This window comes from Lepisma saccharinum, chromosome 16 (assembly GCF_977018435.1).
Source record: "Lepisma saccharinum chromosome 16, izLepSacc3.1, whole genome shotgun sequence".
Classification (NCBI taxonomy): Eukaryota; Metazoa; Arthropoda; class Insecta; order Zygentoma; family Lepismatidae; genus Lepisma; species Lepisma saccharinum.
The window spans coordinates 70,219,966-70,236,056 of record NC_139244.1 but is presented as its reverse complement, the minus strand read 5'-3'; the positions used below and the strand labels follow the sequence as shown (position 1 = coordinate 70,236,056).

The window sequence follows — 16,091 nt, the reverse complement described above, 5'->3', positions numbered from 1 at the left end:
ACTAACTTTCACTCCCGTATATCACCCGAGCTCAAATTTAGTTGAGCGTTACCATTCAGAATTAAATCGTTTAATGAGAGTGCTCTGTTCTTCGAATCATACCAAGTGGCCAGAGAAGGTGCCGGAAGCATTGAAATTGTTGAATGGATCTGTTTCGTCACAGACAGGTTATTCTCCGGCTGAGTTAAGACTAAACATGCCTATGCGTCTGGTTGACATGTCGTCTGTAGTTGCCCAGGATACTAATGTCACATGGGATGACAAATTGGTAATGGCCAATCTGACTAGTCACCAAAAAAGGCGGGGTAAGTTGATAAAGTTTAATGCCAAGGAGAATGGTAAACCAGTGATTAAAGAGGGCGCCTTGGTCTTTGTAAAAAATCAAACGTTGAGCGGTTTGGGGGATAAAGTGATAAAAAAATATTGTGAACTCTTTCTTGGTCCATATCTTTGTGTAAAAAACAACAAAGATTCTACGCTATCGTTGATAGATTGTGTCACAGGGGAACAAATAGTTGACCAATCCATTCAGAACTGTAAATTGTGGAATTGCTCAGAGGACAAGTTGGTGGTTTGGAAGAATAAGTTGAGGGGTTTGAATTTAGAGAATGTGGAGCAGTGGCTGAAGCAACTTGAGGTTGCTGATGAGCGAGAAGCTTCCGGCAAGGTTAATCAAAGTAAGGTTGTGGGAAGAGAGGATTAAGGTTTTGTAAAGTCTCGTGTGGGTTAAGTGTGAATTAGTCTGCGGCGGGCCAGGAGGTCAAGTGGATGCAATTCTGCGGCAAACCAGCATACGAGATCAAAAACCTGAGATTTTCCTTCATTCTTTCAACTATGTTGAAACATATTCACAATCCGAATACGCCCAGGGAGTCTTCCTTTCTAAAACAAATGGCACTTTATAACGTTCATAAGTCTCTGATGGAATGCGACTTTTCAGGAACAAAATTCGGTATAGCGTGGCGGGGGCCTGAAGCGTAAAGTGATCCTGTACTGGAATGTTGGACACCTGTTGCAAGGCTCGGTGTTTCTTCTTTATGTAGAATAAAAGAATCATCTAGGTTATGATTAGAATTGTATATAGTGTATATAAGTGTAATGAATCTGTAACTATGTGACTGTTTAAGAACAAGTATATGTATTTATGATTAGTCAAATAGTATTGACCAAACCTAATAATTGATAATATGTTACTGGTCTTTGGCAAGGGTTAGCCCCTGTTGGGCGCCAAATATGACGGTTATTGTCATATGGCATCATAATATTAAAAGAATGTAATGAATGTTGAGAACATTTAAATAATCTACTTACGTCCGTACACCGGTACAATACGAAGTTCAAAAAATAACGCTAGATGGCACCATTTGTAAGTCATTATAAATTGTAAAATTCTTAAATCACATTGTACGAGAATGTTATTTTGAAGTTAAATTCAAAGTCATGGTTTTGCAAGTGCCTTTATAACAAATTTTAATCTCTTGTTGTTGAAGATCTCATTGTCGTAAAATTTACCGCCAAAAACAGTTTGCTTTCGCTATGCACAAGGACATTTTGATGTGACGGCGGCTGCACGCAAGGACAATTTGCTGTGATGGCGAAAACCTATAAAATTTACAGCGTAATATTCTCCATGCTATCGCATGAATAAAGATAGACAGTTTGTTCAATCATTTATTACAAAAATATCTTGGTCATATACATCTGCAAGTATTGTGATAATATACAACTATATAAACGGATAAATTATCCGAGTTGATTCTGTTGTACAAAAAAGACGGTGGTACAGGTTAGAAGAAGAGAAGAAAAAAAGCGGTTGATTCTGGGAAAAAATGGAGCGGAAGAAGCTTGTTGGTGAAGAGAAGGGATAATCTTTTCCCGTAAAATTTTGGTGATCACACATTTGTGAGACAAGGACTGAGTGTTGTTTCCACACCGGCAATGGGTGAGGAACGTCTTTAAGATTTGGAGAAGGAAGATGCGTAAGTGATATGTTAAAAATATCGTGCCCAAATAGTCCGCAGAGGGACAACGGCATGGCGTCTTTTCCCGGCTACAGAAGGTAAGCTGTTGTTTTCCAAACTTTTAGCATGAGCTCATGTCGACGCAAATTAGGTACATCTACCAAAAATTAACAGTGTACAAATATGCATGCATTCGTGTGAGGCGTGTGTTGCAAGATAAATTACACAAAAATCGTGTGCAACGTCATGATGTACATCAACTGAAAGGCGACGTTTCATTATCTGGTTCGAGCATTCTTTGTTAAAGAAACAAGAATCTTGTATTTTTCTATGATTAATAGTTGAACTGTGTACAGTGTGTTTGTAACTCATTGAGAGTGCATTAAATACCATAAGTGGTAAAGGATTTATGGTAATCTAAATTTTATTCAGAGTGACCTGTTGGGGGGAGGGGGCTTCCTCCAAGACAAAGGAAAAATACTGGTTGGGGTTCTCAGTTCTCCTGGAGCGTCATACGAAAATTACTTACACTCAGATGGGGTATTATCTGACGTCATATTTTATTTGGGGTAGTTGATCTCCCCCGGCAAATTTCCTCCCACCTGCGCTTTCAGGCGCTGCGAGAGTGACCTGTGGGGGGCTTCCTCCAAAGTAAGGGATAATACCTGTTGGAGTTCTCAGTTCTCCTGGAGCGTCATAGACTCTTATCCTCCATCAGGTAACTGGTCCTTCTTCTTGGGTCTCTATTTTCATGAGTTCCTTAAGTCTTTTTTACACTATGCACTTTTTACTGTTTCACACTTCCGGATGTAGTATGCTTGTATTTTCTTTCTCGATTCCATCCTTTGATGGTCCTTAACTAAGCGCTTGGTTGTGGGATTCTTCCTTTCGATTTTCTCGTTCCTTACTTTCACATACTTACTCCTACTGTCCAGCTCCACCACCCTCCAGCAGAACGCTCACAAACACCTATGCCCAGGCATAGATTCAAACCCGAGACCCCTGTCGTTGTAGGGCGCTGATAACTACTCCGCCGGAGTAAATTCGTTAAGAACGGGAAATAAACAAATGATTCCCTATTTCCATTTTTCTTCGAGTACAAGATTAATACATTTTTTTATTGTGCATCCCGCTCCGCTAGAACGAAGGTACGTGCTATCCTCCTTTACAATTCCGTCATTTCCGAAAAAATTATTCTACGAACGCCAGTGCATGTTTAAAACAAGTGCATCATGTTTCTGCTCTAGATTACCTTAGCGATCGCCAACAACGTGTCGTTCTTCCAGGAACTGTTTCTAACTTTCTTCCTGTCCTCTCTGGAGTTCCACAGGGTAGTGTCCTAGCACCTCTCTTGTTCATATTATTTGTCGATGACCTTGCCGACAATCTCACAGCTCCCCCTAGCAATTACCTTCTTTTCGCAGATGACTGTAAAATTTTCAGAGAAATCTCCACTTCCGAGATACTCATCTTCTTCAGAATGACATAGCAACATTTACTTCCTGGTGCCTGACATGGGACCTTACATTACATCCTGACTAGTGTACTACTTTCACTATCTCTCTCAAGAAGAATCTGTTAAAGTCATCTTACTCCATTTCTGGCAATAACATCAAAGCAGTATCCTCTCACAAAGACCTAGGCATTGTTTTCGACCAAAAGCGCACATTTGAGGAACATATTCTATTCACCAAAAAAGGCCATGCGTCTCTTACGTTTACTCCACCGTTTCACTGAAATTAGTGACATCTCAGCCCTCACCTTGTACTTCAAATCATTCATCTCCCCAATAGTAGAATACTGCTCTCCCGTCTGGTCCATGGCATCTCCCACTCACCTCTCCAGAATCGATTCAGTCTTTCACTTCTTCCTAGCAATAGTCCGTAACAGGGTTCCCTCATTACCCAATTTTTCATCTCTACATCTCCTGTCTTTTCTAAACTTACAAACTGCTTATCAGCGACGTTTGCAGAATGATTTCAATTACTTATACAAAATTGTGAATGGCAAAATCCACTGCAACACACTTCTTGAGGAATTCCACTTTCGAGTACCTATGCGCACAACACGCAACACAAGATTATTTTATACAAAAAAACCTAGACTAGAAATTCATAAAAGATCTCTCTTTTACAGACTTGCAACACAATATAATGATCTCCCCTCAAATATTGATATATTTTCCTCCGAGTTTGCCTTTCGGTCTTCCGTCAGAAGAAATGCATGTAATTAATATCACATAGTGCCATCTTTTATTTATTTTTTTGTTCATTTGCTATTGACGTTTATGTTGTTTTGTTACTCTTAATAATTTTTTTATTATTTTTTTTATTTTTATGCTTATTATATTTATTGCTTTCTCATTGTTGACAATTTCAGTGTAAAATGGCCACCTGTGCTGTATCTGAAATTTTCTCAATAAATAAATAAATAAATAAATTCACCCCATATCCTCCTAAAAATAAATCTAATCAGAAAGCAAGAAAACTAATGTCCTAAGATCATGTTATTCGAGAACCATTGCCTAGCCAAATGTAACCTCCTGATTAAGCGAAAAAATAATTTTATTTTTTCACATTATGATATGCCCTTCAATGTACAATAACTACCGTAGAAGGTGATCATAGATGGTTACATGAAGTAGTTAAATTACAAACCTTATGGTATAGGGAGAAATCACAATCCCAATCAGTAACCCTCCTAGAAGGTATGTACAGTCACCGACAATAAAAAGCGACATCTAGATACTGAGATGCTTACTATCCTAAAAGGCGTTATTTGTGTTGCCTAACTCTATGGCGCTGAGTGGATTCTAATAGTAAATATTCAGTGGCAACTTCTACCACCGCCGTACATTTAGGCAACACACATAACTCCTTGCAGGGAAGCGAGTATTTCAGAATGCAAGTCTCATATATTTTTGCCGGTGACTGTACGTCGAGCATATAACGTGATCCACCACAGAACTAGTGTGAAAATATAAAGAGGGGTTCATGGGTTTGCAATAGCCAGAATTCATAAGTTAAAACATTTAAAAAAAGGTTTCTGGAAGTTAGGTGCAAGTTTTATGAATACATGACTTAAGAAGTAGGACAGTTAATTTTTTTGTTAGAAAACAATAGACCTCCATGATAAAGTAGATTGGATAACGGCAACGCTCTTTCCCTGTTACCAACAGAACCCGTATTCGATTCATGGTGAAGGTACATTGCACACTGGATAGGACCCGACTTTAATAAATAAACAAGACCCATAGGCTTGCGCAAACCCTTTGCTTAAGGGGGCAAAAGCCTTCAGTCGGAGAAAGATCTCCTTTTATTTTACGGTTTTGTTGTATTAATGGGTTCTAAATATGGGTGTGTAAATAGTGTGTGTCCGAACGCACCGAAAAGAAATACTCTTATTAAAAGAATTCGAGCTTTTGAGGTAAAATAGTTCTGTGTTCTCCCTTTGTTTTCCTTCTGTGCTTCACACTAACTTACATTCAAGCATGATTCGTACATCAGATTGAAAGCCAGAACACATATAATATTTCTCTACAATGTGTGACCAATTTTTTCTGCGACCACATGGGAAGAACACAACTAGATTGATAAATAAAATACGTGAGTCTTAATAACAAGTAATTTAATGGAGAACTAAATGAGATAATCCAATTACACAGGAAATAAACCAGCCGTAGTTGCTTGGAACTTTCGTCTGCTTGAAAATACTTTATTTTATAAAGAGAAAAATATTGTATAATAACGGTAATAATTTTTCTGTACACTAAATTTGTAAGTGAGAATATTACGAGGGCAACTGCTCCCCCTCCCCTCCGCTTGTACGCCCATGTGCACGTCTATGTGAAGACCTCTGGAATGAAGACCATAGGAATAAGAATATGGTTGGATTACCTTGACACTCATTCGTCGGTATTTATCCATGGGCTCAAGAGAAAGCTTATAACTTGGTACTTTTCCCTAGCTGTCTCTCAGGAGAAACCTTAGAGCTAGGAGAGGAGATTTCCCAGGTCAGTTTCATGAAGAAGCTTAAATCTAGTCTCGACAATTCTCAGGGGACATGCCTCAGCGAACAAGCGCAACTACAGCTGTGAGATGAAAATTTCAATGCATACATTTTGCAAGTTTGTGTGTTGTATACTGGTAACTGAAAAGGCACGTTACCGACATAACTGAATTATTTTCTTTATTTATTAAAATAACTTGTACAAGTTCACAGCAAGTGCTCACGGGATACCAGTCATTTTCTGCAGGAATTATCTTCCAATGTTTGATTAATTGATTTGCTTTATTTTGCTTCGCTTTTTGTGCCTCATTTGGCTAATTTGCAAAGATGGGATAAGCGATGATATGATGTGCTAACCACTCCGCCACGGGGGCCGGCAACATCATCTTAAATGGTTCGAGCTTATACATTGCTCTCATAATCAGCGAATCTTGATTGGACTTTATAAACATTTCCGAACTGGATTCATCTCCAGGAATGTATCAACTCAGGGCAAACTCTGGCACCTACCGACCTGTTCGGTGAGAATTCGTCAAAGCAAGGACTTTAAGCACCTTTCCCTGTTCCCCTAAATAGGAAATAGTTAGGCTATAGACTTCAATGAACTAACCGATTCGGAATTTTCATTGACATCCTTGCATCCTTCATCCTGGGTTATTGCGGTTCCAATGTTCCAGAGTTTCGGCCTTAGAAATGGCTATGCCTCAGTTTTTACATTATTCGTATTTTTGGGTCGAATGATGCCACTTGCAACCGTCGAAATTGAAACGATTGTCGTTAAGGTAAGGATGTAATATTTAGCGTAAGGTCAGGGTAAGGCAAGTGCAGCAGGGGTGACCTGTAGATGTATGTCATTCTGTTCTACCCTAGTGGTGTCGTGGGATCTAGGGTGACCATGCGTCCAGTTTTGATCAGGACAGTCCAGTTTCAGAGGAGTGTAACGGCTGTCTCGTCGAGATTATTAAAAATACACTATTTGTTACCTTGTATAAAAATCTAAGAGTTAGCTTGAAAACCATATCTTGTAAACTGAGATTCAGTTCATACTAAAAATAAGGTTGTACTTTTTAAACTAGCACCATGGCAACACCATGGCAAAAACTGGACAATGTTTCAAGCACGTCTTAACAATCAAAATGTTCCATTGTCGTCTAGAATGTTCGTTCAGACAACAGTTAAGTGTTTAATTTAGGTCGCTTTGTGTGTTCCGTTATTTGTAGAGAAATGAATAGCCATCTTCAATGAGCGTAGTATACGGACCTGAATGAAGGTTTTAAATTCCGTCGTCTTGACACAAGACCAAAACACAAATCTTGCGTTTCCTGTCAGATATGTCTGGAGCTGGTGAAGAATAAATCTGTTCTCAAGAAGATTGGTTCTTCCGATAAATAGTTCAGGCATTCCTCAACTTAGGATTAACATCAAAGGTTATCAAATGGGACCAGAGACACTAAGAAAATGTATTATAATTAGACCGAACCGAGTTATCAGGAAAGGGGCGGGGGTGAACTGGGCTCTTTGGGATGTCCCGTTTTGGGGCCAAAATATTCCGGTACCCTACTTATGGACTCTTCTTACGGGTGGCACGCTTCCCATGAAGTTCACCGTAGGTGGTGAGGTTGAAAAGCTTACCAAATGCAAGGATAAATACCGTATGCGTGGATCAGGGGAAGAAGCTTAGATTTTGTCCTGTGATTTGTTCAATTTGGATTCCCGTGTTATACTACTGGACGACTTTACGGAGGAGTGAATTCCACGTATGAATGTACTGAAGTTGCATATTGCCATTACCAGTGCGTAGTTACAGAATCTGTTCATTAAACCTTCCAGCCTAGCCATTGCCTATGTTTGGGGTAGCAAGAAAAGATATATATCATCTTCGCCTTAACTCATTCTCACCCAAAAGATCGGTAGGTGTCAGGGCTTGCCCTGAGTTGATACCTTCGTCATATCACAACGCATCCTCATCCTCGCAATTAGTCGAAACAGGCAGAGAAGCGAAGTAAATCAATCAATCCCCGTTTTCGCAATTCTCTTTCTTCTTTATTTTCTTCTAATTAATGCCAGTGCTGAAACAGACAAGTGCGTCGTTGAAAATATCTTAAAACATTATACTCAGCACAATCGGCAGGCTCTTTACACAGAAAAGTCGGTGTACTCTATGAAGAAACCAACACCAGACTCACGCTCTTGACGGGAGCGAAGCTTGAAATTTAGTGTGGATATCCCCTGATCGTGAGCGGAGCGTTAGGGGCAGTGACCTGAGTGTTGCTTGAGTGTAGATGTGAATCAAGCTCAAGTGTACTGTTGGACAAAGTTGAAAAGGAAGGACCCTAATGCACCGTTTGTCTGTCTATGCCAACAAGAAAATTATTTTATATTTACCAAATTTGGTGGTCTAAGAGGCCTAAGCAAAGATGCAATAACACATGTATAGTGGGCTGTCATGCAAGATAATCATCGATGTCACGGGATCTATGGAGACATATTGATATGTAAAAAAACTGTTCTATATTGCCTTGTTCTAAACGATCTAACGTGTATGTTTCCCAACTGCAAATTTATGGTGAATATTCGAATAATTCATTGGTAAATCAGCAAGCAGGTTACGAACACTTATTAAGGAACTACTAAACAAGATTCTGACGTGAAAATCGTTTTTATATTTCAACAACATCTCCACCAACATTGATATACTTGTCCCAGCGCTTTGTCAGTCCTGAAAAGTCTAATCCTCTTGCATAAAAGTATTTAGCCTGTTGTCTTAGACACAGCCGGACATCACGTTCAACATCTCCATCATCCCGGAAACGTTTGCCGCCACTTTTCGGAAATGCAAACGATCATACATTATGCTTTAAGCTAAACTATGAGAACTTCATTTCTTCTTATTGCCACTCGCCTGTCAGCTCGAACCATGTACTCCACCCGTACCGTAGTGTACAGTCCTCGAGTATGGTCGCCATTTTTAAACTGATCTGCCATGCGTCCGTCTACTAGCAACTATTAACTGGATATCATCAAGCTTATTATGGTGCCACGCAATGGCACATTTACAAACTACTTCGCTATAATTTTCAGCTAACCTACATCAGTTTATGACCTATATACTGACTTCCCCTCGTATATCGTATTATATTATAACACAACTGCAAATTTTTAATGCAAGTTACTGTACAAATTTTTTTACATGTGAAATCAACCAGTGAAGAGGCACTTTCAAACTCACATATTTTGATTCATTTGAACTTTGGCATACTGAAAGATCCACTTGAGTCAGGAAAACATGCATTTTTGAAGATCCATATCTTTTTCACTTCTGAATTACAGTGTTGCAAACTGTACAATTTACCCAGAATTGTATAGCATTGGGATAGCATACAATATTCCGGGCCAAGCGAACATTCTTGCAATTATTCATTTAGTCACAATTATACAAAAAAATGAATAAATACACGGCAAGGAAGTAGAAATATTAGACGCATGGAGCGTTCAAGTTAAATTATTCTGAAGCAGAAACGTTCTGATAATAAATTAAAAACCGTTCGAAGAAGGAGTCTTAAAGACAACTACATAAACTTTCACATCCATGTCTAGAATATACTGTATTTTATGTAGCATAACAAAACGAAACAAACTTTCGAAATGCCTACCAACATTAGATTTATTGAATAGTTTTGGTAAGTATGTACATCATTTATTGGATCACAACTTTTATGGCGTCTTAGATTACATTTATAATACCGAGATAGCAAATCATTTTTTTTGCTGGTTTCTTTATCTCGTTTTTTAGGAAGAAATTTATTGCCTGCGTTAAAAGAAAGCTTACCGTAGAACACTGCCATCTTGAATGCAAAATCCCTGGCAAGGATTTCTACGAACGCGTACGAGTACTATGTTAAACCAGCGGCTATGGTTAAATCATTTGAGTTTCTCCATTGATAGGTTGTTCAACACCTTTCGATTGTGCGTTGTCTTGAACACCAAGTACCATCAATAATTGAAACCAAACACTTATGTAGTTCACAACAATAATCTAAGTATATATTTAAATAAGAAAGCAATTTAGTTTATTGAAACATTACTCAGGTAGATGAGTATATCTGTAAGCGATCTCGTGTGCTTAGTTGCAACATATTTGATAAGTGCATTGTGCAGCACTACAATTCCGATGCACGTGAACAACGTTCACTCAAGCATCATTATTATAGGGCGGAAATATGCCTTGGCCTCCTACTGGAAAAAATACCTAGTTTGTTGCTCCTGGAAAATATTCTGCAGACGTCCATGTTCGAAACTCATCACCCTTGTGAGGGAATATACATACGAGCCTCTATACTTTCCTCATACTACACAAAAGGGGACTAACAGAAATCAATACTAAACATTCAATTGCATGTTGTTCGAAAATTGAGACATCAATTGTATCAACCCCCTCTGATTCTACAACCCTTGGTGGTCCTTGATCTACTCCACCCTCCAATTCTCTCTATTTCTCGCTTTTTCTCTCCACTTCATATCCCCATCTGCCGTAAATCTGTCATATTATCATCCATCCACGTTATCCCGGCATGTATACATCTTCGTCTCATCTGGTAGCACTTTCTTGATGCATTCTTCTTGGAAACTTTTCTTCATTATTTATAGATATTTAAGCAACAATGTTCTGTCCATCGATCAATTCTTGTAGTTCCATTCCAGATTATAAGCATTTTTGAAAATCTCTTCCAGGAAAAATTCTGCTGGTAACCCGATTACACTTGGAGCGATTTGTCTTGGAACTCTCTCCTATGTACAGTCACCGGAAATAAAAATCTTACACCTAGATCCTGAAATTCTCTCTTCCCTGCAAGGCGTTATGTGTGTTACCTAACTCAAGTGGAATTTAATTTCCTATTTTAATGGCAACTTTTACAACCGCCGTTTAGCTAGGAAGCACACATAACGCTTTGCAGAGAAGTAATCATTTTAAGACCTGGCTTTTCCATTTTCATTGCCGGTGTCTGTAATTTCCTCCTGAGTAGAATTGATGAACGAAATAGACATTATTACATGGCGTTCAAAAGAGTGGACAATTGAAAGGCTTTGAACAACACCGTCAATTGAACCTTGAATGGTTTAACATAACACTTGTACACGATGGTAGAAAATTTCGACATTGATTTCGCTTTTAACATGAAGATGTCGGTGTCGAACGGGAAGATTTTCGTAAGGGAGACAATAATTTTCTTCCTAAAAATGAGGGAGGCATGGCAACCTCTTAGAAAATGTAGTTTGTTTTCTAGGTATTGTAAGTGTAATCTGAGACAACATAAAATAAATGTTATCTAATGATGTAAATATTTCCGCAAACTACAAACTAAATCGTATTTCTACAATGAAAAACTTTGATGAAGATGTTTTTTGGGGATATCAACCAGGTGATTTCAGGCATTGAAGACCAGAGTGACGTTAGCTCTCGAAAGCGCGGAAGTCTTTCTGGAAATCACCTTTTTGATATGCCGAGAAAACATCTTCATCATTCGTCTCCAGGAAAGCTTCAAGAATTATTTCAATGAGAAACTTTGTTTTGTTTTGTTAAGCTCAAATAAATTTTAGATATTGATATTTGTGTATTCCTTTTCTAATTGGTTTTCATTTATTATGACAATGTTGCTGTTCTAGAAATATATTATTTTAACGCTTTATGCGTCTAATATTTATGTTTCCTTCCGCTGCGCTGTTGTATAATCGCGACGTTAGCGCAATTCTTCATTGAGAACTCTCTACGTAATTAAAATACACCACAACAATTCTAGGTGCTTTCACAACTCTGACGCACTAACTTTGTTTTCGGAGCGAATTACCTCTTTGTTTGCTTAAGGAAGGGTACACCTAATAACAGAGGAAGGTAGCCTACCACATCGTCATATTGCTGCAATATGTATATCGTCCAGGGCAAATTAATTTATCCACATCTCGAAGGGAACCTTGTTACATCTGGCTTTATTGCCCATTCCGTTAAATTCAGAGGAACACGTCTGAGAGAAGACAGACTCATAATCACTCGGACAGGTTAATATGTTTGGTTTAGCGGACAAGGGTTCCTTGTTCGTATTTGCTTTTTAAAGCGGTGGATATTCCCCTCTCAATTACTAGGACGGAGAAAAGAGGTTGTTCCACCCGCGGCAATGTTAACTTCTGACTGCGGTTGGGGCAATTGAAATTCTGCACCATTCTGTTCTACTATTCCTCTCTCTCTCTCACTAGATGACTCTGTCCCTCTATTTCTGTCCAGCGGTCCCTGCTATGTTTTCTTACGCTAGGATAATCTTGTCCACGAATTGGCTACCTCATTTTAATGTAAATCGAGTTGGGAAAACAGGACAAGGTTCTTTAAGAGGGGGAGAATTTAGGAGAGAGGTACACTATAAAGGGTCCATTTTCAATTCCATTTCAGGCCTGTTGTAATGATTTTATTTTGGAGCGCTACACAGTTGAGTGTCTGTTGTCAATATCTTGTACCCTCGCAGAAAGTCTTGCCCCACGTGCAACGTCAGCACTTGTAGGTCACCAATCACAATACGAGGTCAAGATCACAGTCACACAATATTGCAAATACTACTTGTATACTATCGATTCCTATCTATCTCTCTCTGTCTCATTCTTCTCCATCTCTCTCCCCCCCCCTCTCTCTCTCCGTCCATTCTTCTCCCTCTCTCTCTCTCTCTCTGTCTCATTATTCTCTCTCTCTCTCTCTGTCCATTCTTCTCCCCCTCTCTCTCTCTCTCTCTCTGTCCATTCTTCTCCCCCCTCTCTCTCTGTCTCATTACTCTCTCTCCCTCCGTCCATTCGTCTCTCTCTCTCTCTATTTCCCTACCTCTCTCTCTCTCTCTCTCTCTCTCTCTCTCTCTCTGCGTGCGTGTCTCATTATTCTCGCTCTCTTTCTCTCTCTGTCTCATTATTCTCTCTCTCTGCCCATTCTTCTCGCTTTGTGTCTCATTATTATCCCTCTCTCTCCCCCCTCTCTCTCTCTCTCTCTCTCTCTCTCTCTCTCTCTCTCTCTCTCTCTCTCTCTCTCTCTCTCTCTCTGTCTCTCTAGATCTGTCCATTCTTCTCCCGCAAGTCTCTCTCTGTCTCATTAATTTTCTCTCTCTGTCTCATTATTCTCTCTCTCTCTCTCTCTCTCTCTCTGCTTCATTATTCTCCCTCTCTTTCTCTCTCTGTCCATTCTTCTCCCTCTCCTTCTCTCTCTCCCTCTGTCCATTCTTCTCCCTCTCCCTCTCTCTCTCTATCTCTCCCTCCCTCTCTCATTCTTCTCCCCTCTCTCTCTCTCTATCTCTCCCTCCCTGTCTCATTCTTCTCCACCCGTCTCTCTCTCTGTCTAATTATTCTCCCTCTCTGCCCATTCTTCTCCCTTTCTGTCTCATTATTCTCCCCCTCTCCCTCTCTCTCTCTCTCTATCTATTCTTCTCCTTCTCTCTCTCTCTCTGTCTCCTTATTCTCTCTCTCTCTCTCTCTCTGTCCATTCTCCCCCTCTCTCCCACTCTCTATCATTCTTCTCCCCCCTCTCTCTCTCTCTGTCTCATTCTTCTCCCCCTCTCTCTCTCTCTCTCTCTGCCCATTCTCCTCCCTCTCTCCCTCTCTGTCTCCTTATTCTCTCTCTCTCTCTCTCTCTGTCTATTCTTCTCCCTCTCTCCCCCTCTGTCTCATTATTCTCAATCTCTCTCTCTCTCTCTCTCTATCTCTCTCTCTCTGTCCATTCTTCTCCCTCTCTCCCTCTCTGTCTCATTATTCTCCCCCTCTCTCTCTCTCTCTCAACAATGTATGCCGAGGAAATATATTTCTGTGAATAAATGAATTTTCACATTTTATGGTAATGTTTTCTTGTACTTACTTTTTACAATGTTGATTGATTCTTTTTATATTGATTTTCTTTATTTTACTTCGCTTTTGTTCCGCTTTTCGCTAATTGCGAAGATAGGAATGAGTGATGATAGGATGAAATTGATGAATGAACACTCACAAACATCCATGCCCAGGCCGGGATTGAAACCCGGTACCTCTAGCGTCGTGGAGCGATTTGCTAACCACTCGGCCACGAGGGCTGGCTTGTTACAATGTTGTGCGTACCTGTATCTCCTCGGTGCGAGAAATTCAATCGCTGACCTTCGTAGTGGAGTGGTGAGCACAGCGCTCTACGACGTCGGGAGCTCCGGGTTCGATTCCCGGTATGACACGGCTGCTCTTTGTGAAAGTCCCTTCATTATATCAGCGCTCATCCGCATCTTAGCAAAAAGTGGCAGAAATGGCAAGCGAAATAAACCAAATCAATCAATCAAGACTTCAATCAAAAATTGGACTGCACTTCCCCATCTCCCCAAAATATAGGCTAAAATATTTGTGCCTTTCGTCACGTTACATAGATCTCTTTGCAAAAGCTGCAACGAGTCCATTGAAGGTCTGCTTCATGTTGAAAATTGAAGAAAAACTATCAGCACACCCATACAAAGCAGTTGTACCATAATAAGTGGTGAAACTTATACATAACAGCAGTGATGATAATTCGAGCTAAGTTCTTGTCCACTCTTACGTCGGGCACCCTACATTATGGCAAGGGTAGTGGGGATCGGGGAATACACCGCAGACCAACCAGACAACAGCGGTGGATCCGAGATATACGACGTCACGGGAGGATGTGCTGCGTGCACCTCGTTCTACAGGCTGCTTGCTGTGTTTCTTATAGCACTGGACTGGTCGGCTCCCTGCTCCCCACTTCCCTTGCCAGCATGTAGGGCGCCCACCGTAAAACTGGTCATGCTATAGTGGGTAACGAATAACAAGAAGCACATCGTATTTATATATGTGTACGTGGTGTATTTGTGCGTGTGTAGATCGATTGATGTTTAAAATTATACGCATTTCATCACACACGCTTTTTTGTCAGTCACACAAAACGACAATAAGCCTTTTAACTAAAATTGTGGATACGCACCAACAAGAAAATAAAATAGGTCTGTTAAAACTTTCAGGCTACAGCCGGATTGCGCACACTTTTCCGGTTTTATCAGTGGTATCAGATAAGCCGTTGACAAGCTGTCACAATGTACAGGATTGTGCACAAAAAAATGAGGCGATGTTGTCAGATGTAAATCTGTTCTCAAGCCGGTCTCACTTCTGTTGTGTTTGTTTGTGTGTTTGCGTGTGGATTTACAAGTGTTTTTGCTGGAAGGGTAGCATTAGATAGGCATAGAGGATGAACCTGATTGGTGGACTAGATAGTAATGGTCGGTGTATCTCCGTATTTGAACCGAAGGTCACGAGCTTTGATTGACAGAAGTGTTTCTTGTCCAGTCTTTGACCTAACCTAACCAAACCTAACTTTTGAGTTTGAGTAAATTGGTATGAAAATTGTATCTTGAAAACATCAATAGTGACTTACTGTATTATGTAAATTGGTATGAAAATACTGGTCAAATTATATTATTTTATTTAATCCTTAAGAAATTTACTCTTTTACTTCTAATTTCTCTCTCTCTTCTTGTCTAAAAAAAACAAACAGTTTTGCGCACAGACTTCAAAGCTATCAAAGTGGCAACGTTCTATCAAAATCTGTGCGCAAAACAGGTCTGAGATTTTTGCACAATCCTGGATCTAAAGTGTGCGTAATTTGGTTGCGTCGAACTTTCTACCATAATTTATAAAAGGCATTTATTCATTGATTGTTTCAAATAAAGTAAAACTATACTGTCGTTGAGAACTAGAATCTGCTTAACTATTAAAAGCTGAGAGCACTCAGTACACAAAGGAACTTCCACAGATGATTATCCTCGCTGTCGACGTATAAAAATTCCAACAACCTTTTCAGCACGTTCTATGAATTTCCACACTTCGTTGCTTTCAGTTGGAATTCTACGGCTTACATGTAGGTAGCACCTTCGATGCTTTTCTGAAACATTTTTGTAATACCAGGATGGTTAATGATTAGGTGTGTAATGAGTAATGGAGGGGTATTCACAAACAACACAAATGCCCAGACACAGTAGCGTAACTAACGCATTCTGTGCCCCATCTCCCGCCCCAAATATTTCAGTTGTGCGCCCTTATTCGTTTAAGAAAAAGCTTTATTTTCTAAAATATTAA

The 16,091-nt window shown here is 39.7% G+C and overlaps 1 protein-coding gene across 1 annotated transcript in view; it reads right to left on the bottom strand.

Moving 5' to 3' along the window:
* The window catches only part of LOC146000523 (dipeptidase 1-like), a 196,932-nt gene that overhangs the window by 58,642 nt on the left and 122,199 nt on the right, over positions 1 to 16,091 (bottom strand). The gene's annotated exons all lie outside the window — the stretch shown is intronic.